A 22287-nucleotide genomic window follows, 5' to 3' on the forward strand; every position below is an offset into this window, starting at 1 on the left:
GCAGGGCAAAGGAGATCGTCAACATCTCCGCCTGAGTACGCTTAGCCGCCATGCAATGTACCACTTTGTACGATATGTTTATATGTACATAGGTTGTGAGGAGTAGCTTGTTTGCGCATCATGTAGGAACTGGGAGAAGTGCACTAGCCTAAATAACATGTCAGGATTATGTACGCATATCTTGAGTGATGTATTGTATAATTACCACCCGCATGTAAGATATGTAATGAGCAGTCCTTCTCTGTGCGCAAATCGATATGTTTTTCTTGAGTGAGCTTGGTTATTTAATTTATTTGCCAGCTTTGTGCATTTATGGAATTATTTTTGCGACCCTTTTCGCTTTTCTTATGGGTTTTACAAAATATATCCCCAGAGTGAAAAATGTCTCGTCCTTGGACTCGCTCCATGCCAACTCCACCAGAGGAAAATTATGATACACAACCGAGCAACAAGTTCACACAGGGACAGTCAAGCCAACAGGGCAGTGAATCGGCACTTTCACAAATGTGTCGCCTTTATGAGCAGAGTCAGCAACAACATCGGGAAATGATGAACCAAGTCATCAACATGGGAAATCACCATGGACAGTATCAGCAGCATTCCAAGTTATCTGAGCTACAGAAGACACGTCCCCAAACATTTTCTCATACTGACAAGCCTCTTGAAGCCGAGGATTGGCTTCGAGATATGGAGAGAAAATTAGTTATTGCAAAATGTTCAGACCCTGAGAAGGTACTATATGCCCCGCACTATCTCACAGGAGCAGCTGCATCATGGTGGGAGAATTTTCTGCACATGCACCCCAACGAAAGTGATATAACCTGGGATGATTTCAAGGAAGGTTTCCGTGGTGCACACATTCCTAAGAGTATTATGAAAATCAAGAAGAGAGAGTTCGATGACCTCAAACAAAGGAACATGACAGTGTCAGAATACAACGGTCAATTTACTCTATTGTCTCGCTATGCCAATGAAGAACGTATGACTGAAAGCAAGAAGATGGAGAAATTCCTTGACGGTCTGGCGCCCGCGCTTAAATGCCAACTGGTCGTGCACACTTTTCCAGATTTTAAGACACTAGTGGACAAAGCCATTACTCTGGAAAATGAGAGACGTAGCTTGGAGGATTTCCGCAAGCGAAAAAGAGACCAGACTACTCTTGCGCGCAACCACCGAAGCAAGACAGATTTTCAGAAAGGTGGGACACACAAACCTATGACAAACGTCTCACGCCCAACCAAGAATTCCCATGCAAGGGACAAGGAGTTCACATATCGCCCAGGCGTTACTTGCTACGCTTGTGGGGAGGAAGGGCACTATGCCAAGCAGTGCCCCAAGCCAAGGAACTCGACCCCAAAGCCGAACAACGGTGGCAATAATTCAGCACCCAAGCGAAACAATTTCAACCCCAACAACAACCACAGGAAGGGTCATCTGAACCACGTAACCAAAGAGGAGGCACAAAATGCTCCGGATATCGTACTCGGTACGTTTCCTGTCAACACAATACCTGCAATGGTTTTGTTTGATTCTGGAGCTTCTCACTCATTCATCTCGAAAAGTTTTGCTTTGCAAAATGATTTTTCGATGTTTCCCTTGGAAAAATCCATGACCATCAAGTCCCCTGGGATTCAGCAAGTCACTCAGAATTACTATCAGGATGTGGTTATTGAGTTTGAAGGATTGAAGTTTCACGCCAATCTTATCGTACTGGAAAATAAAGGACTGGATGTCATCCTAGGGATGGACTGGTTAACCACCAACAAAGGTTTTATTGACTATTTCAACCGGACCGTAATTCTCACACACCACCACGGGAAGACAATAAGAGTGTCAGCCAAAGAAAGAAAAATACCCCGGCAACCGAAATTGAATAAGGTGGACGTTTCTGAGCTAAACAAGGTTCCAGTAGTGTGTGAATTTCCAGACGTATTCCCCGAAGAACTACCAGGCATGCCACCAGACCGAGAGATAGAATTCAGCATTGAGCTAGCCCCAGGAACAACCCCCATATACAAGAAACCATACAGAATGGCACCATCCGAGTTGATTGAGTTGAAGAAACAAATAAAGGAATTGTTGGACAAGGGATACATTCGAGCCAGCTCCTCATCTTGGGGATCACCAATTTTATTTGCCAAAAAGAAGGATGGAACACTGAGATTGTGTATCGATTACCGAGCACTTAACATGGTCACAGTCAAGAACAAATACCCGATGCTACGGATAAATGATTTATTTGATCAGCTCACTCAGGCCAAGGTATTCTCAAAAATTGACTTGAGGTCAGGATACCATCAATTAAAAGTGCGAACAGAATATATCCCCAAAACAGCCTTCACCTCCAGATATGGACTATATGAGTTCACAGTAATGCCATTTGGATTAACGAACGCCCCCGCATATTTTGTTCACCTCATGACCAAAGTATTTATGAAGTTTATGGACAAGTTCGTTGTGGTATTCATCGACGATATTCTGGTATACTCCAAGACACCAGAAGAGCACGCGGAACATCTCAGGATTGTGCTAGGAGAACTCAAGAAACACCAATTGTATGCCAAGTTCAGCAAGTGTGAATTTTGGCTAAGACAAGTAGGCTTTCTAGGCCACGTGCTGACCCAAGACGGTATCGCAGTAGACCCGGAGAAAGTCAAGGCCGTACTTGGCTGGAAGTCACCAGCCAGCGTAACGGACATACGAAGTTTCTTGGGAATGGCAGGATATTACCGCAGATTTATTGAAGGATTCTCCACCATAGCCAAGCCAATGACGCACTTACTCAAGAAGGACAAGAAGTTTGAATGGACAGAAGCCTGCGAGAAAAGTTTCCAAGAGCTAAAACGGAAATTAACAACAACACCGGTATTAATTGTGCCAGACATACACAAGAATTTTGAAGTGTATTGTGACGCATCCCGGAAGGGCCTCGGGTGCGTATTGATGCAAGAAGGCAACGTTGTCGCATACGCTTCAAGGCAACTTCGCAAGCATGAGGAAAATTATCCCACTCATGACTTAGAAATGGCACCAGTCATTCATGCACTCAAGGAATGGAGGCATTTCTTACTTGGAAATCGATGTGAAATATACACGGACCATAAAAGTCTCAAATATATTTTCACGCAGCCAGAACTAAACTTACGGCAACAACGTTGGTTGGAATTGGTAAAGGATTATGATGTTGGTATCCACTATCATCCAGGAAAAGCCAATGTAGTGGCCGATGCTCTTAGTCGGAACCCCAGCTCCAACAAAAATAGTCTGCAAAGCTTGAGACCTGAATTCCAACAAGAATTTGCCAAACTCAACTTGTTAATGATCGCGGAAGGCACCATATCAAACTTGGAAATACAGCCCGACCTTGTGGAGAGAATTAAAGAAGCTCAGCCGGGTCACCCCAGCATCTAAGGAATTAAAAGAAAGGTGAATATGGGCAAGGCCTCGGAGTTCGTCATAGACGATGGAGGAATATTATGGTACGGAGACAGACTCTGTGTGCCAAATATAGAGGACCTCAAACAGCAAATTCTAGCTGAAGCCCACACCGCCCCATATTCGATCCACCCTGGAGGAACCGAAATGTATAAGGATATTCTGGAAAGATTTTGGTGGCACGGTATGAAGAGGGACATAGCCACATTCGTTGCATGTTGTGATTCTTGTCAACGCATAAAAGTTGAGCATCAAAGACCAGCCGGACTGCTGCAACCAAACAAAATACCTGAGTGGAAATGGGATGAAATAGCGATGTATTTCATTGTCGGACTACCTCGGTCACGACACGGGTATGATGCCATATGGGTCATCATCGATAGATTAACCAAGGTGGCACATTTCATTCCAGTAAAGACAACCTACAACACACAGAGGCTTGCCAGGATTTATCTCTCCCGTATAGTTTGTCTGCATGGAGTCCCAAAGACTATAATATCCGACAGAGGCACTCAGTTCGTCTCGAGATTCTGGGATCATTTACAACAGGCTCTAGGAACTCAACTAGCCTTTAGTACAGCATACCACCCCCAGACTGATGGACAAATGGAACGTGTAAACCAAGTTTTAGAGGACATGCTGAGAGCATGTGTCCTCACCTATGGAGCCAGTTGGGAAGAAAGCCTGCCATATGCCGAGTTCGCATACAACAACAGTTACCAGGCCAGCCTGCAGATGGCACCATTTGAGGCTTTATACGGACGGAGATGTCGTACCCCATTAAATTGGTCAGAGACCGGAGACAGCCGCATCTTCGGCCCAGACATGCTCAGAGAGGCCGAGGAAAAGGTCAAGCTAATCAGAGATCGACTCAAGACCGCTCAAAGCCGACAGAAGAGTTATTACGATCAGAAACATCGTGGGGTCAATTTTGAACCCGGTGAGTTCGTGTACCTAAGAGTATCCCCTATGAGGGGATTGCAACGATTCAAGATTAAAGGAAAGCTAGCGCCAAGATTCATCGGACCATTCTGTATAGTGGCACAAAGAGGCACGGTGGCCTACCAGCTAGACTTACCCGAAGAATTATCCGATGTCCACGACGTGTTCCACGTCTCACAATTGAGGAAGTGCGTAAGCAACCCAGAGAAACAAGTATCCCATGAGAACATTGACGTGCAGCCAGACCTCACCTATCGGGAACGCCCAGTAAAAATATTAGAGGAGTCTGAAAGGAAGACCCGACAAAAAACCATCAAGTTTTTCAAAGTTCAGTGGAGCAACCACACCGAAAGTGAAGCAACCTGGGAAAGGGAGGATTTCCTTCGGACAGAGCATCCATACTTATTTAAGGATCAGCTGAAATCTCGGGGACGAGATTTTTCCTATGGGGGTAGGTGTTGTGACACTCCAAAAAAAATTTATTTGGTTTTTCAGCAAAAACTTTGTTGGTTTTTGAAAAGAGGCCATTTAAAATTTTTCCAGAAAACCTTCCTCTTAAAAACTTCTTTGGCAAGGATTTTTATGTTTTTTGTATCTTCTTCAAACTATGGTGTTTGATCATTTAAAACTCTTTCTCTGATGGTTCTCTTCTCAAAGTATATTTTTGGAAATTATTCTTTTTCTTATAAAAAGAACTCTATGAATTTTGAGGTTTTTCTTATCTTGAAATACACCCATGGTTTTACCATGTCTCCTATAGTAAATCTTCTCAAAATCCCTCCCTCCACCTTTGAACAATCTAAATTCTCTGTCTCAACAAGTCCAAACAAGTTTTGGATTTTTTTTCAATTATTTTATCTCTCAAGTCATTTCTGCCAATTATTTTGAGCCTGAATGATTTTCAAAGCAAGTACCTCATTTCCTTTGAGTTTTTATCTCAAACCAACTCCACTGGATAGTCCTTAGTACCCACACCCTAGAACCATCTTGATCCACTCTTCTTCTTTTCAAAATTTTCAAATTTCAGTCACTGCAAGTTTGGACCAGATTTGCCAAATTTGGTAAAATTCATATCTCCTCTTCTCCAAAAATTCTACCAAAATTCAGGCAGCCTCCTGGAGCAATGAGAGGCCACCCCCACCAAGTTTCAGCTCAAGGAAAAATCCCTACATGCCTAGATCATTCTGTCGAACACCTTGCATGCACTGTTTCTGTTCATCTTCAGTTAAGTTCAGAGTTTCAGTGTCGATCTTCGTCAGAAATTCAGTCACATGCTCACAGTGCACTTGGCACGTTGCTCACGGCCTAGCTTGCTTGTCCGGAGCCTCACACGCGCGCTTGGCACGTTCCTGGCGTCGGTGGCACCCTAGCCCGCCTGCGCCGGCGTGTCTTGCGGCGGCCAAACCACCGTAGCGGCCGACAGGGAGCAGAACGGCGGCATAACGCCGTTCGGCGCCGCCCAAACCCCCTGGTGGCTCCGCGTGGCCATTTCCTTGCCAGCGCATGCATGCAGCACCGTCGCCGTGGCGCGGCACGCACAGAGCACGCTCCCTGCCGCCGATGGGCCTGCGTCGCCCCGTTCCGTCGAGCTCCCCCTAAGCAACCAAATCCCGATGTGGTTAGCACCTAAATGGAACCAGGGAGCATCCACGACGACGCTCAACCTCTGAACCTTGCCGACCAAGCACTGCACCGCCGTAATCCATCGCTGGAGAACTCCGTTCACGGCCACCGCCTCGGATCGCCTATAAAAGGGGACCCCGAGCTCACCCTCGAGCACGCACCACCACTGCACCTCACCAACGCCCTGCCAGGCCACTAGGAGGACCTCGAGGAGGTCTCCTCCCCCGACTCCGGCCGCCCCGTTCCGCCTCGGCCTACACCTCGATTCGCTCCGGTGAGGCCGTCTCCGGCGCCCCAACTTCGTCAGCAACCCTCTCGAGCAACTAAGGGTCTAACCCCACTCCAATTTGATCTTCACAGCTCTCTCCGACGAGGTCCACAACCACCCGAATCGCCGTCCGCCGGAGCCAGCGTCGCCGCCGACGTGGTACTCGCCGGCGACCACCACCACCACCCACCGACGCGGAAGGACGCACTGAACACAGAGGTACCACCCGATCCCCCTGCCTCACCGTGGATCGCCGCCGGCGACCACCGCGGCTCTCGGGTACCGTCGAGCTCTGCCGCCTCTTTTTGAAAATTCAAACCTGACGGGCGGGACCCGCCTGTCAACCTCTCTGTCCTTTCTAAACGAACCGTTTTCTGAAAGCGTCTTCTGTCAAATACGTTTTCCCGCTGGGCCAGCGTATTCTTTATCGAATCGTTTTCTGTTTTTATAAGTTAGCCCCTGGGAACTTTCTGTTTCATTACAGATGAGTCCCCGGACTAAAACCCTTATAACTTTTTAACAGAAAAGTATTTTTGATTAATTCTTTTTCTGTCCTCCTTAAAATTTTGTCTAGTTTTTAATCAGATTTATTTGAAAAATATTTGGAGAAATTTTTGTGCACCTCACGGTATTCACGATAGCGCGTATATTTTCTTTATGCCGTAGATACCGAAGGAGGTGACGGGACCGCGAACTTCACCGAGCTAGGCTCCGACTACTCTAAACCAGGCAAGCATGTTTGAACTTTTGATATGATGATTGTTTTGGCATGTTTGCATTAAGTAGTTTCATGGCATGTTGATGAGCATACCGACGAGTGTCATGTTACATGCAACGATGAGGCAAGTGAGTTTCGAAAATCCATAAGTGGATGGATGTGAGTATGCATGGCCATGTGTTGGCATGAGGATGGGTAAGATGGCAGTGTTGCAGCATGCCAGTCTTATGCCAGACTATATGACTTCAGTGTCAACCCGTATCGATCCAGTTCCTTCCACTTTTCCTTCCCTGTACTACCACATGTTTTCCGCAAGGAGTATGGCTTAGTAAGTTGCAAACCGCTTTCTTGGTACACACCAAAAGGAGAGGCCGTGATGATGGTTCCATGGCCCTGGATTAAAGCCAGTCATCCGGTCAGGGGGCATGGGTGTTTCCGGTTGGGACCGAGAGGGGGGCACCCCTTAGAGCGCGTATATAAATTTGATCCCATGCTATTCGAGATTGTGATCTCCCCGTCTCAAAAGTTTTTCTTGGACGATGTCTAGGGTGATTCCTGGCATCAAGAGGTAGGATGGGTGTGTAATGGTTAGCTGTGTTTTCTTCTGAAATACCGTAAACGGAACTAGTCCTTTATGACTATGGAAATCCGTTGGCTGTGGGAAAAAATTTCGTACAAACTCTGCAGAGTCATATATTCCTTTGAATCATCTATTCCATGTCCAAGTTCGGTATTATCTTATCCTGACAAATGTCAGTTTTGATGACAGAGACTCCGGTGAATCACATGAGTGCTAAGTCCGGTTAAATGTTTATTCCTGTGGATGGACTAACCTGTTTATTATCATGAATTGAATATTTATTATGAGTATTACTTACTTGTGAATAAAATCCCTTTCTGCGATGTCACTCAGACGTCCGACTATGGCATTGTTATTATTTACTTTTAATAAAAGCCCTTTCTGCGATGTCGCTCAGACGTACGACTGTGGCACTGTTATTATTTACTTTCAATAAAAGCCCTTTCTGCGATGTCGCTCAGACGTCCGACTGTGGCATTGTTATTATTTACTTTCAATAAAAGCCCTTTCTGCGATGTCGCTCAGACGTTCGACTGCGGCAGTACTGTTATTTACTTTCAATATAAGCCCTTTCTGTGATGTCGCCCCGATGTCCGACTGTGGCACGCATGTCTTTTATTTTCAGTTTAAGCCCTTTACGTGGTGTCGCTTAGATGCCCGACTGCGGCATGATATTTATTTATTTGTTCACCCTTCGAGGCGTCGCTTTAGACACCCGATCGGTTTCCTATTATTTCTTTTTGTTGGGTTTTCAGGCGGACTACCGCCGATTCCCTTTTTACTTACCTTGTTTGTTAAATTTTGAATGTGCATTGGTAAATTAATCATGATGCATCCATGCATGCATTTTTATATCTTACGTCCGAACTGTCTTGCGAGTACTTTCAAAGTACTCACCTGGCTTGTTGATTTGGCCAGATGCTGACGAAGGCGATCTCATGGATGAAGAATTTGATAGCGAGTCCGACGCCTAGAGGAATCCCAGTCAGTCTCGTGCGACCCTGGATTTGGTCACTGTATTATATCCGCTTCCGCTACCAAATAAATTCATCGAGCCTCGCCTCGACGCTCGATGAGGTGCCAGTTTTAGAGTCATGTATCACACTCCCCACTGTGATTTTCCACCACCACCCTATCCTCGAGTCAGTAGTATGCCTCCACACCACTGTGTCATATCCGCCATTATGTATAATTATTGGCGTGCTTGTAATAATTTGGTTGAGCAACCGTAGCTCTACCCTGTAATATATTTTATGCTACTAGCTTAGTGTATCAAGAATTTGTCTACCAGTAAGGAGGATTTTTCTCATACTGGACTCAAAAGATTGGTTTCTCAATAAACATTTTTATTGGAGAACCGGTTGTGACAGGAATACTATGAATTACTCTGGTATTCGGATACTTACGATTTCTCCAGGGGCTTGGCCCTGGATGGCCACTCCTCTTCTCCATCGTCGGCGTTGGTGGAGTAGTCCGGAGGAAGGGTTCTCCCCTTCTTGGACCCTTCGGCCTCCCCAGTTGGGGCGGCCTTCCTTTTCTTCCCTTCCCCCGCTGGAGGGGGAGAGGTCTCTTCTTCCTCCTCCTCGTCTTCGTGGGAGGAGTACGTCTTGGATTCGTGGGATGATGAATCCGACACCTCCGGGAGTCGGGCACTCTTTTGAGTCCCCGTGGCCTTCTTCTTGGCCTTCTTCTCCGGCACCACATAGGGTGCCGGAACCAGCAGCTTCGCCAAGCAGGCATCGGCTGGGTCTTCGGGCAAAGGTGCCGGACAGTCGATCTGTCCGGACTTCGCCTGCCAATCCTGTCAAAGGTAAGGGAGCTTAGATCCCGCACAGAGTTAAAATATGAAAAACTAGTGCCCTGTAAAAGGTACAAAAAACATACCGCGCTAGCGTGACGCTGCGCACTGAATCCGTGATCCTCGGTAGCGGATGCGGGAGCCTCGGTGCCTTTGAAAAGCACCTTCCAGGCATCTTCGTACGTCATGTCGAAGAGCCTGCTCAGAGTTCGGTGCTGTGCCAGGTTGAACTCCCACAGATTGAAGGTCCGTTGTTGACACGGGAGGCTCAGGCAGATGAGCATAACCTGGACTACGTTGACGAGCTTGAGCTGCTTGTCCACCAGGGATTGGATGCATGTTTGCAGTCTGGTCACCTCTCTTTTGCTGCCCCACGACAGGCCTGTCTCTTTCCAGGACGTGAGCCGCGTTGGGGGTCCGGACCTGAACTCGGGGGCTGCGACCCACTTAGGGTCGCGCGGCTCAGTGATGTAAAACCACCCCGATTGCCACCCCTTCAGGGTCTCCACAAAGGAGCCCTCGAGCCATAAGACGTTGGGCATCTTGCCCACCATGGCGCCCCCGCACTCCGCCTGGTTGCCATGCACCACCTTCGGCTTGACATTGAAAGTCTTGAGCCATAAGCCGAAATGGGGGCGGATGCGGGGGAAAGCCTCGCACACGACGATAAACTCCGAGATGTTGAGGACAAAATTCAGGGCCAGATCGTGGAAATCCAGGCCATAGTAGAACATGAGCCCCCGGACAAATGAGTGGAGAGGGAAACCCAGTCCGCGGAGCAAATGGGGGAGGAACACCACCCTCTCATGGGGCCTAGACGCACAGTTCGGGTCCCCCTACCCGAGATCCACCGGTTTTGACACCGACACCCCCCCTTTCCTAGTCCTACTAGGAGAAGAAGGAAGGAGAGGGGAATGAGAAGGAAGGAGGGGGCGCCGTCCCTCCCCCTAGTCCAATTCGGACTAGGCCCATGGGGGGGGGTAAGCGGCCAGCCCTTGGCTGCTCCCTCTCTCTCCCTTAAGGCCCAATAAGGCCCATAACTTCCCCGGTGGTTCCGATAACCCTTCCCGCACTCTGATAAATACCCGATACACCTCGGAACCATTCCGGTGTCCGAATATAGTCATCCAATATATCAATCTTTATGTCTCGACCATTTCGAGACTCCTAGTCATGTCTGTGATCTCATCCGAGACTCCGAATTACCTTCGATACATCAAAACACATAAACTCATAATATCGATCGTCATTGAACATTAAGCGTGTGGACCCAACGGATTTGAGAACTATGTAGATATGACCGAGACTCATCTCTGGTCAATAACCAATAGCGGAGCATGGATGCTCATATTGGTTCCTACATATTCTACGAAGATCTTTATCGGTCAAACCGCATAACAACTTACATTGTTCCCTTTGTCATCGATATGTTACTTGCCCGAGATTCGATCGTCGGTATCATCATACCTAGTTCAATCTCGTTACCAGCAAGTCTCTTTACTTGTTCCGTAATGCAACATCTCGTAACTAACTCATTAGTCACATTGCTTGCAAGGCTTATAGTGATGTGCATTACCGAGAGGGCCCAGAGATACCTCTCCGATACACGGAGTGACAAATCCTAATCTCGATCTATGCCAAATCAACAAACACCATCGAAGACACCTGTAGAGCATCTTTATAATCACCCAGTTACATTGTGACGTTTGATAGCACACAAGGTGTTCCTCCGATATTCGGGAGTTGCATAATCTCATAGTTAGAGGAACATGTATAAGTCATGAAGAAAGCAATAGCAATAAAACTCAACGATCATAATGCTAAGCTAATGGATGGGCCTTGTCCATCACATCATTCTCTAATGATGTGATCCGGCCCGTTCATCAAATGACAACACATGTCTATTCTAAGGAAACATAACCATCTTTGATTAACGAGCTAGTCAAGTAGAGGCATACTAGGGACACTCTGTTTTGTCTATGTATTCACACATGTACTAGGTTTCTGGTTAATACAATTCTAGCATGAATAACAAACGTTTATCATGATATAAGGAAATATAAATAACAACTTTATTATTGCCTCTAGGGCATATTTCCTTCAGTCTCCCACTTGCACTAGAGTCAATAATCTAGTTCACATCTCCATGTGATTTAACACCAATAGTGCACATCACCATGTGATTAGTTCACATCGCCATGTGACTAATACCCAAAGGGTTTACTAGAGTCAATATCTAGTTCACATTGCTATGTGATTAACACCCAAAGAGTACTAAGGTGTGATCATGTTTTTCTTGTGAGAGAAGCTTAGTCAATGGTTCTGACACATTCAGAGTCGTATGTATTTTGCAAATTTTCTATGTCTACAATGCTATGCATGGAGTTACTCTAGCTAATTTCTCCCACTTTGAATATGTATCCAGATTGAGACTCGGAGTCATCTGGATCGGTGTAAAAGCTTGCATCAGTGTAACTCTTTATGACGAACTCTTTATCACCTCCATAACCGAGAAATATCTCCTTAGTCTTCTAAGGATAATTTTGACCGTTGTCAAGTGATCCACTCCTGGATCAATATCGTACCCCCTTGACAAACTCATGGCAAGGTACACAAAAAGGTTTGGTACACAACATAGCATACTTTATAGAACCTATGGTTGAGGCATAGGGAATGACTTTCATTCTCTTTCTATTTTCTGGTGTGGTCGTGTTTTGAGTCTTACTCAACTTTACACCTTGCAACATAGGCAAGAACTCCTTTTTGACTGTTGCATTTTGAACTACTTCAAAATCTTGTCAAGGTATGTACTCATTGAAAAAACTTATCAAGCGTCTTGTTCTATCTCTATAGATCTTGATGCTCAATATGTAAGCAGCTTCACCGGGGTGTTTCTTTGAAAAACTCCTTTCAAACACTCCTTTATGCTTTCCAGTAAAATTCTACATTATTTTTTATCAACAATATGTCATTCACATATACTTATCAAAAATGTTGTAGTGCTCCCACTGACTTTCTTGTAAATACAGGCTTCACCGCAAGTCTGTATAAAACCATATGCTTTGATTACCTTATCAAAGCGTATATTTCAACTCCGAGATGCTTGCACCAGTCCATAGATGGATCGCTGGAGCTTGCACACTTTGTTAGCACCTTTAGGATTGACAAAACCTTTTGGTTGCATCATATACAACTCTTTTTTAATAAATCCATTAAGGAATGTAGTTTTGATATCCATTTGCCAAATTTCATAAAATGCGGCAACTGCTAACATGATTCGGACAGACTTTTAAGCATCGATACAAGTGAGAAAATCTCATCGTTGTGAACATGTTGAACATGTCGAAAACCTTTTTGCGGCAATTCGAGCTTTGAAGATAGTAACACTACTATCAGCGTTCATCTTCCTCTTGAAAATCCATTTATTCTGAATGGCTCACCGATCATCGGGCAAGTCAATCAAAGTCCTTACTGTGTTCTCATACATGAATCCCATCTCAGATTTCATGGCCTTAAGCCATTTCATGGAATCTGGGCTCATCATCGCTTCCGCATAGTTTGTAGGTTCGTCATGGTCAAGTAACATGACTTCCAGAACAGGATTACAGGATTACCGTACCACTCTGGTGTGGAACTTACTCTGGTTGACCTACGAGGTTCGGTAGTAACTTGATCTGAAGTTTCATGATCATCATCATTAACTTCCTCACTAATTGGTGTAGGCATCATTGGAACTGATTTCTGTGATGAACCATTTTCCAATTCGGGAGAAGGTACAATTACCTCATCAAGTTCTACTTTCCTCCCACTCACTTCTTTCCAGAGAAACTCCCTCTCTAGAAAGGATCCATCCTTAGCAACAAATATCTTACCTTCGGATCTGTGATAGAAGGTGTACCCAACAGTTTCTTTTGGGTATCCTATGAAGACGCACTTCTCCGATTTGGGTTTCATCTTATCAGTTTGAAACTTTTTCACATAAGCATTGCAACCACAAACTTTAAGAAACGACAGCTTTGGTTCCTTTCCAAACCATAGTTCATACGGTGTCGTCTCAACAGATTTAGATGGTGCTCTATTTAATGTGAATGCAGCTGTCTCTAATGCATAACCCCAAAATGATAGTGGTAAATCGGTAAGAGACATTATAAATCGCACCATATCTAATAAAGTATGGTTACGCTGTTCGGACACACCATTATGCTATGGTGTTCCAGGTGGCATGAGTTTGTGAAACTATTCCACATTGTTTTAATATAAGGCCAAACTCGTAACTCAAATATTCGCTTCCGTGATTAGATCGTAGAAACTTTATTTCATTGTTACGATGATTCTCTACGTCACTCTGAAATACTTTGAACTTTTCAAATGTTTCAGACTTGTGTTTTGTTAAGTAGATATACCCATATCTGCTCAAATCATCTGTACCTAGGGTAGGGTAATAGGCCTGACCTAGACGCCCTCCCCAAGGTCACTACCTTAAGATCAACGGCATTCAAGGCACAACAGTTTTCACCGACTGGAATCACCTCAGAGTGCAACCCACTCGACCAATAATTCCAGTCGGATAACCCAATTCCATTCGACCAGTATATCATCACTCGTCCGAACAAGAAACCACTCGGAGTACAAAAGATCTAAAGTCACTTAGGATGGCAACGACCAGGCGTTCACTCCGTAGTGTTAATGATCATTTATATGTCTTTATTGCTGGCGTTACCAGTAACGTCTCACCTTAATGTACATGAACCATGTGTAACGTGGGACGGCTGGGGTCCTGGCGCACTCTATATAAGCCACGCCCCTCCTTTGGCACAAGGGTTTGCACCCTCTGTAACTTCATGCATAATCCAGTCGACCGCCTCAGGGCACCGAGACGTAGGGCTTTTACTTCCTCCGCGAAGGACCTAAACTCGTAAATCTTGCGTGCACAACCTCATCGTAGCTAGGATCTTGCCTCCTCCTACGTACCCCCCTTTCTACTGTCAGAATTAGAACCATGACAACTGGCGCCCACCATGGGGCAGGTGTCTTAGCGACTTCCGGTGAGGTTGCGATTTTTCCGAATCTCATCATCATGGTTTCCGGTGGAGGTTTGGCTGAGGGCCGCGAGATCAGTCTCGGCGCGCTCGTTTTCATCGCCGACGACTCCGCTTGGCTTCAAGGAGCTCCCCTCGATGTCGAGGCGCTCCCCATCCGCGGGGCGACCCACTTTTGGGCATGCGTTCGCGGCATCCTTCTGCGGCAACCGTCGACCCAGTATCGGTCGGCTCCCGCAACGTCTTCGCTCCCCATTGTTCGTCGCCACAAGCGATCCGATCGATCACGGCTTAAGCGGTGGATCAAGCATGCGGTGGCTCTCCGGACGGCCACCCCTCAAGTCACGGCAATCGAGCCCGACGGATCTCTCTATGGGTTGTTCGACCTGTCGACTGGTTCCGTCGAGACCCTGTCTGAGTGTGACGACAGTGACCCTGCGACAGAAGTCCTGATGGTCGACACGCCGGGCAGCCCGCCTGGTTTCCACCACAGCGACGGCAGCGATGGCGGCGGTGATCCGTCACAGTTTCATGAAGAATATCGTCCTCAAGCCCTTACTTAGCAGTAGCGAGAGGAGCTGCATCATCGCAATATGGAGGCACTCCACACTCCCATTGTTGGGGAAATCTCTGAGGCTCGGATCTTGGAGACTGCACGCCTGGCCACGTTGGCTGAGCGCGCGCGACTGGAGAACCTTCAGCGTTCACTCGACGATCGCACTCGATGACTGGTCCCTGAATCCAGTCGACGGCAGCGGCAATTGTTTCCCCCCAAACATTAGGCATACCATACTCCAATTCAGAATCTTACAACTGCAGCCCGCATAGCAGAGTCAATCCAGCCGTCCCAGTCAGAGGCTGGAAGAGGTTTGATGCAGATTTGAGCGCTGCTCCGTGCAGCGGGAGAGCAGAACACACCAGTTTCCCAGTCACACAACATGATTCATAGCAGATCTGTGGTTGCGGACACTGGCCAATCGGCTCATAGCCCAAGATCGCCTCTGCGGCAGGAGGGCCGAGGACACCGTCAAGAGTAGTACATGGGTCGAAACCACGAGCAATATGATCATCGGTTCGGCCGTGAGGATCGCCGTCGAGTGTCCACGCCCCCTCCAAGGGGTGGATCGTATGCACCCCGGCGACCCGATGACAGGCGTCCGTATGGTGATGAGCGAAGACATCCAGTCGACCCCAGAGAACCTGGATTTGACACAAGGTCAATTTGGTACAAGGTTTGGTCGACCGAAACAGAGCTCACAGAGAATGACAGGACATAGATCGACCAACAAGCAGTCAAGTGCATGTATCAGGACCTGAGTGTTTCAGCAGTGCCATCAGAGCAGCAAAAATCCCTCCCAACTTCAGGTTGGTGACTGGGGTAAGTAAGTTTACCGGTGAATCCAAACCTAACACTTTGCTAGAGGATTACCGAGTGGTTGTACAGATTGGTGGCGGTAATGATGAGGTAGCCATGAAACATATTCCTTTGATGTTGGAAGGGGCATCCAGAGCTTGGTTGAATCAGTTGGCTCCTGGCAGCATATTCAGTTGGGAAGAGTTGGCCCAAGTGTTTGTTAGAACATTTGAAGGAACTTGCAAGTGGCCTGCAGGGCTGACAGAGTTGCGGCATTGTGTTCAGAAACCGAATGAGACTTTGAGAGATTACATTCAGAGGTGGACCACTTTTCATCACATAGTGGAAAATGTGTCACCACAGCAAGCAGTTTGCGCCTTCAAGGAGGGCGTTCGGTATCGAGAGCTTAACCTGAAATTAGGTCAGACAGGAGATATGACTCTGACCCGAATGATGGAAAGAGCCACTCGGTACGCTAACAGCGAGGAAGAAGACCGGCTCCGCAGCGGCAAGAGCAAACCAGTCGCCCAAGATGCCGGGGGAGGTAATTCCAATCAGAAACAAAAGTGCAAGACTGAACCCGCCGCTCCCGGTGAAGCTGCATCATTGACTCAGGGAAAATCAGCCTAAAGGGCCATGGGTCCCCAAAAAGGTGAAGGATTCGGCAGGAAATGATGTGTTAGATTTGCCGTGTCATATACACACCAAAGTGAATGAAGAGGGAAACCTGATTTATCCCAAGCATACCACTCGACAGTGTCGACTCCTTATCCAACAATTCTCAGAGGGCCAGCCCAAGGAGAAAGAGAAAGAGTCTGATAAGGATGAAGACAAAGAGGAAGATGATGGTTTCCCCAACATCAATGCCACTTTGGTGATTTTTGCTGACGTTGAGAGAAAGACTCGATTGAAGTTCATTAACAGAGAAGTGAACATGGTTGCTCCGGCAATGCCAACATATTTGAAGTGGTCTAAGACTCCCATTATATTCGACCAATCTGACCATCCGGCACGTGTTGCTACCCCAGGGAGGCAAGCGTTGGTGGTCGACCCGGTCGTTGGGGGCACTCGATTAACCAAGGTCATGATGAATGGTGGCAGTGGCTTGAACATTTTGTATGCTGAGGCTCACTGAGAGATGGGCATCCCGATGTCCAAGCTCAGTGAAAGCAATATGCGTTTCCAGGGTGTCATCCCTGGGAAGAAAGCTGATTCACTCGGCCAGATCACTCTTGACGTGGTTTTCGGCGATTCAAAGAATTATCGCAAGGAAAAGTGGACATTTGAAGTTGTGGACTTTCATAGTGCTTATCATGCTATTTTGGGAAAACCTGCATATGCTCGCTTCATGGATCGACCATGTTACGTATACCTCAAGCTGAAGATGCTTGGTCCCAAAGGTGTGGTTACGACCACTGGTAATCGATAGAGAGCAGAGGAGTGTTTCTAGAAAGGCTCAAAGATTGCCTATGAACAGATGGCAGCAGCGGAAATGCAAGAGTACTAGAAGAACGCTGATCCGAGTGATTTGCTACATGCCAAGAAGCCCACTTCGGAATATTCATTTCAGTCATCTGGTGAAACAAAGCAAGTTCATGTTCACCCGACCGATCCTAGTGCTGCTCCGACTCATATCTCAACAATGCTTGACAGCAAATAGGAAGAAGCGCTCATCTAGTTCCTTCGTGAGAACTGGGACATCTTTGCATGGAAGCCTTCTGACATGCCAGGTGTACCCAGGGGACTGGCTGAGCACCGTTTGCGAGTCGACCCAAAAGCAAAACCTGTCAAAGAGCATCTCCGTCGGTCCGTCGTGGAGAAGAGGAAGGCAATTGGTGAGGAGGTGGCTCGGCTTTGGCAGCTGAGTTCATCCGCGAGATATACCACTCTGAGTGGCTCGCCAATGTTTTCATGGTCCCCAAGAAGGACGATTCACTTCACATGTGCATCGACTTCAAGCATATCAATTGGGCCTGCCCGAAAGATCATTTCCCTTTGCCCCGCGTCGATCAAATTGTTGACTCGACTGCGGGATGCAAGCGTTTGTCCTTTCTGGACGCTTATTCCGGGTATCATCAGATCCGACTGTATGGTCTTGACGAAATAAAAACAGCTTTTATCACCCCATTCGGGTGCTTTTGCTATGTTACCATGCCCTTTGGTCTCAAGAATGCTGGTGCCACATTCATGTGCATGATTCAGAAGTGCCTGCTCACTCAAATCAGTCGGAATGTGGAAGCATACATGGATGTCACGTAAAGGTTCCGACCTACTGACTGACCTCGCCAAAACCTTTGCCAATCTGAGAAGGTGTGATATCAAGCTTAATCCATCAAAGTGCATATTTGGAGTCCCAGGAGGAAAGTTACTCGGTTTTCTCGTTTCCGAACGAGGGATCGATGCAAACCCAGAAAAAGTTGGTGCAATCCTCCGAATGAAATGCATTGTGCGTGTGCATGATGTCCAGAAGCTTACTGCTTGCCTGGCTGCATTGAGCCGATTCATTTCTCGTCTCGGTGAAAAGGCATTACCTCTTTACCGATTGATGAAGAAATCTGACATGTTCGAGTGGACTCCTGAAGCTGACGTAGCGTTTGCAGAACTCAAAACCCTGTTGTCGGTGTCAAAACCGGCGGATCTCGGGTAGGGGGTCCCGAACTATGCGTCTAGGATCGATGGTAACAGGAGGCAGGGGACACGATGTTTACCCAGGTTCGGGCCCTCTTGATGGAGGTAATACCCTACGTCCTGCTTGATTGATATTGATGATATGAGTATTACAAGAGTTGATCTACCACGAGATCATAGAGGCTAAAACCCTAGAAGCTAGCCTATGGTATGATTGTTGTATATATATCGACTAGCCTGGCCTCGGTTTATATAATGCACCAGAGGCCTAGGATAACAAGAGTCCTAGCCGAATACGCCGGTGGGGAGAAGTCCTTGTCTTGATCGCCAAGTCTTGTGGAATCTTCCATGTATGCGGCAGTTGTCCGAACTGGCCCATGAGTATACGGCCATGGGGGTCCTCGGCCCAATCTAATAGATCGGGAGACGACGTGGTGAGTACCCCCTAGTCCAGGGCACCATCAGTAGCCCCCTGAACCGGTCTTGAAGTTAGGGATGCTCCTCGATTCTTCCGAACTGTTCTTCATCTTCGGTTGCCGGTCTTGAAAACTGGTTCAACAAATCTTCTCATCTTCGATCTTGAGGATCACCGAAATGCATTCGACGAGTTTACACGTCGGGTATCCGAGGAGCCCCTTTAAGTTTCCGACCTTTATCAATGCCTTGTTATTTTTATGCCACACCTCAGGTTTGAAGTTGTTCCCAGGAGGCAGTGTCCTCTTGCGTCCGAGCTCTAACACTGGACTGCATTCGAGGTATCTTTTGCAGCCGAGCACCAATGTCGGACTGCTTCCGAGCTCCAACACCGAAATGTATCTGAGCTCCAACGCCGGACTGTGTCCAAGATGTCATAGATCATCTTGGGCCAAAAAAGTTAAAGGAGTTTAGCCGAGCTTAATGCTGGAAATGCCCTCTGTGGAGCCAGCCACTAGCGCCTGAGCTTTATGCCGGACTGCTTCCGGGGTGGTGCACCACCCCGACTGTGGGCCAATTTTTTGTCAATATTTTTGATTGGTGCAATTTATTCTCTGCCGAGATATATAGGCAGTAACCCTCAACGTGTGTATCAGTTTAAAACCCGAGATGCACTTGAAGGATGACGTAGGACCACTGATCCCAGTAGCCGCTAAGACTCAGGTTGATTTGCAAAATCAGCCTGAGGATCAAGTCCTAGCTCGGCAGAATACTTCGGGATACAAAAAGTGGAGTGCTCAGTCCTTGAGACTCAGGTTGGGTGCGGCCGACCAACCTAAGGATCATAATCTCCTCGGAAACTGTATTGCACTTAAATTTTTTTGCATTGGACAGGCAATGCAGTAGCCCCCGAGACACTGGTCGGGTGGCGACACCAGATCAGGGGATCGATGTGCCCCTTTAATATTTGTAAATAATAAGCCCGAAGCCTAGTAGCCCCCGAGCCTTAATGCGGGCACGGGTGGCCGAATTAAGGATCAATACCCATAGTAAAATCACAAATTATGTGTAATGACTCTATGTATCCAAGTACTTTACGTCATTAATGCTCGGATCCGCATTGTACAAAACTTTGTTGACCGACCATCGGCTTCCACCTCCTCGGCCAGTAGCCGAGGAGTGTTTGTCCTACTTTATAAAGTCTTTATGAGGGCAAAGATTTACGACAAACAAGGCAATCTGGCCATACGTTTTTATAAACAAAGGTACGCAGAGAGATATGTTATATTACTGTTTAACATAAGAAATGTCTTCCAAAGAAAATAGTCCCGCTATCGGTTCCTTTCTTTGGGTTGTCATGCTAAGCATGATCATGAAACCTCAGCTCTAATGTAAGAGAAAAATATTGAGGATTTAGTTTGGGAGGCCAGTTGCTAGCCCCCGGTAGTGTTCGGCGACAGTCGAGGTCAAGCCGTAAACACTTCGGCCAATGTTATGAATGGCCCATCATTTAACACAGTCATCGGATCACTGACTAGTTTACGCTTATTGTGACAGTCAGTTTTCGGCTTTCTCCACTCAGGTGCTTAACCATGTGAGCTGGAAGCACAATCGCAGTGGTTCTCCCTTTGCACACCTAGCCGAACAAAGCGGAACGTAGGAGGAAAGCACAGGAGCCGGGCAACCCAACTATTGACAGAAGACACAATTTGAAACCAATGCATATATAGTGAGATCCGAGAATGTTTTTGCCGAATCTATAAGGGTGTCCGGCATTGCACTGTGAGACTTGTGCTGGAAACACACAAATAGTTTAAAAGTGCCAAAAAGCTTGGAAAACCAAAAACGTCAGTAAAAACATGACGTCTGAACAAGATCAAGTGTTCGGTGCCAATCCGAAAATTGGAAGAGAAAGAATTTATTTTTGCTTATGTCGTGTTTTGACAACGACCAAGAAGAAAACACATTCAGCTCATATATAAATTTTAAGAGCCCCCAAGTGACTTGGGTAGGAATTTTATGTATAATGATTGTATGTACCGAAGTACTTATATCATATTTGTGTTCACCCGAACTTTAAACGCGTCTTAACCGACCGTCGGCTTCTCCCTCTTCGGCCAAGGGCCGAAAAGTGTCATGTACTCTGCCTGTCGAGAGTATCAACGGTGTTTCCGATGACCAGGCAATCAGGCCATAAGGCTGTAACAGACAAAGCGCGCTCAGGGAACTTATGCTATATTACTAATGAAGTGTAAGAAGCATCTTCGAAGAAAATAGTACCCCCACCGATACCTTTCTTCGGTGCTCATCATTACTATGAGACTTGTGCAATAGATTTTTTGTACTCATGAGTTTCGTTGTGTGCCGACCATGATTGAAAACAATAAGAGCGCTAGCTTTCGGCTTCACCCAGTCTGAGGTCAGAGCTCGGATGACCCGGTCGTGACAATCGCAGAGGTGCTCCCTTTACTCCCTAGCCGAACAATCGGGAACGTAGGGGTAAGCACAGGAACCAGGCAACCCAGCTTGCAAATCACTTAGGTCAATATGGTGCATATTGTGGCGTAATACATGAACAAGGAACGAAGCCGTACAAGTATAATCATATGCAAGAGTAAAAGCTCCATCAAGGGAGCCCCCAAGTAAACGGGGTATTTGAATTTGTGTGTCACAAACCAAGTTTTGACAAGGAGATTCCTGGTTAATGTGTTCGGTATTGATGAAGCGACCCGAGCTTGATGCGGGACAAGGTTCCATCCCCCAAGCCGGTCCCAAGGTGGCGGAGCAAAGAGCTCGACACTCCGAAGTGGTGACATAGCACGGTCAATGCGGGCCGACAGAGTGATGCCGAAGTCCCTGGCATGGGGTAATGAAGTGTTGAAGAAGCCCCCCGTCCAGCCGAGGTGACGTGGTATGTCCGTACGCCGAGTTGACGATACTGCCCAACCCGGATCATTTTCCTGTGCACAAAAAATAGTGCAAACCGGAGATAATAGTAATAATGATAATTAAAAAAATCGTTGCATAATAAATAATTTATGCAAAGTGAGTAATAAAAGAAATATGGACTGGCGCCGAAGTCAATGTCGATGCAGGGCATCGGCGTGATGCGGTAAAGGCGTGGCAAAGCCTGAATTCATAGGTCGGTCCGAGTTCCGGATGCGGCATTCACCGGATCATGTACGGAAACTGGTTTATTTTTTGTAGCAATCCGAAGAAAGGTGATTCCGAAAATTGGGACTCGATCCGCACACCCATTGCCTGATGGGCGATAAAGCGACGGTATGGCGATGTTGGCAAAGGTTGGCTCACCAAGGCAAAGCCCTCGGTCCAGCTAAAGTGACGGAGCTGGTCGGCTAGTGACGCCGAAGTCTCCGGAGTAGGTTGATGAAGAGATGGCGAAGCCCCCGATCCAGCCGAGATGTCGAAGCCTCGATGTCAGCCGATGAGTCGAAGTAGGTAGACGTGATGGACACCAGCTTGAAGAA

The sequence above is a fragment of the Triticum dicoccoides genome, chromosome 6A (genome assembly GCF_002162155.2).
Source record: "Triticum dicoccoides isolate Atlit2015 ecotype Zavitan chromosome 6A, WEW_v2.0, whole genome shotgun sequence".
NCBI lineage: Eukaryota > Viridiplantae > Streptophyta > Magnoliopsida > Poales > Poaceae > Triticum > Triticum dicoccoides.